General features: G+C 33.6%; 1 pseudogene; it reads left to right on the top strand.

Moving 5' to 3' along the window:
- The first annotated feature begins 6 nt into the window (after window positions 1-6).
- Window positions 7-1,492, top strand: LOC124892339 (annotated as a pseudogene).
- Window positions 1,493-1,707: the final 215 nt, after the last annotated feature.

Raw genomic sequence — 1,707 nt, 5'->3', positions numbered from 1 at the left:
TTGCAATTAGCATGCTAAACTTTCAATCTTCAGCTATATATCTGCGAACCCTTGTAGTTTCAGAAAGGTTTTGAACCTGCAATAGCGTCACTTACTGCATGCAAATTCTTGACTATTGTGCAAAAGTTCAATCTTTACATATTTTTTGGTCAACCCTTTCGATATCTTGAGGTTCTTAACCTGAAATATGATTATCTTTATATATCTTCCTGTAATATCTTTATATATATATATATATATATTAGCATTATTATTCAAAATGACAACATCTTTCCCTATGAATGCTGGTGATGGTCCTATAGCTACTTCAAAAACTCCCATTTGCAGGTATTAATTAATTAATATGTTAATTAGTGCCACTTAGGTATTTAGTAGATATCTTTTGATTGACCTTACCTACGTTAAACTCTGATCTATTTTATAATTGCATTCAGAGAGAAGTGTTAGATAATTCAAAGGAAATGGTGAGAGATGCAATTACTCGAAAGTTTGACATCAAAAAAATCATGTTATCTTCTTCAAACACATTATGTATTGCAGATTTTGGATGTTCAATTGGACCAAACACTTTCATTGCAATGCAACATGTTGTACAGTCTCTAAAAGAAAAATACCATAACACCAACATTCTTGAATTCCAAGTATTTTTCAATGATCATGTCACCAATGATTTCAACGCCCTCTTTCGATCACTACCCATCGATCGATCCTACTATGCATTCAGAGTTCCAGGAACATTCCATGGTAAATTATTTCCATCGCGATCGATACATTTTGCACATTGTTCTACTGCCATACATTGGTTATCTAAGTGTCCAGAAGAGTTGTTAGATGAGAAATCTCAGGCATGGAATAAGGGATTGATACACTACGTAGGTACATCAAATGTTGAAGTGTTGAATGCTTATGTTGCACAATTTGAAAAAGACATGGAAATGTTGTTAAATGCAAGAGCTGATGAGATTGTTGAAGGTGGAATGATGTGATAATTTCACCACAATCAAGTGAATGTCTTGTGAAATTTTTTGGTTCTAGTCTTATGGATTTGGTGAGTGAGGTAAGTAATGAAATTATTCAGTACTCCTTCCGTTTCAATTTGTTTGTTTTCCGTTATCTTTTAGTCTGTTTCATTTAGTCTGTTTCAAAAGAATATGCACCTTTTTCGAGTAAAGCATCTAGTACCCACCTGAATTATGATCAAATTTGCTATGACACACTTCAACTTCACGGGTTCTATTACCCCTTGAACTGAATTTTAACATATTTTTGTCGTAGCCGCATGACACTTTTTGTCAACCTTTTTAGCTGATGTTGCATCTTTGATGTGGGTCCTATTTTATGTAATAAAGGTGCCACGTCAGCACAAAAGGGTGAGAGAAATACGCTAAAATTAAGTTCAGGAAGGTTGTCGATCCCTATGAAGCTGGAGTGTGGCGTAGCAACTTTGACCATAGTTTGAGGGGTAATAATAAATGCTCGTCTCCCTTTTTCCTTTTTGGAAACTTTTAATTATAACTTTTCATATTATATGTTTAAGAGCGCCGTATTAAAGAACGTTTTGGTACATTCCATGCATGTATCTTTCATTTAAGCTTCAAGATTAACAATTTCATGTCACATCAAAACTGTACCAGACAAACAAATGAAAACAGAATGTACTTATGTAGTTAGTTATAGCCCATATATACATTTGTAATAATTGATATT

This window comes from Capsicum annuum, unplaced genomic scaffold (assembly GCF_002878395.1).
Source record: "Capsicum annuum cultivar UCD-10X-F1 unplaced genomic scaffold, UCD10Xv1.1 ctg46237, whole genome shotgun sequence".
Lineage (NCBI taxonomy): Eukaryota > Viridiplantae > Streptophyta > Magnoliopsida > Solanales > Solanaceae > Capsicum > Capsicum annuum.
The sequence above is the reverse complement of the archived record's forward strand: the minus strand, read 5'-3'. Positions and strand labels throughout refer to the sequence as shown.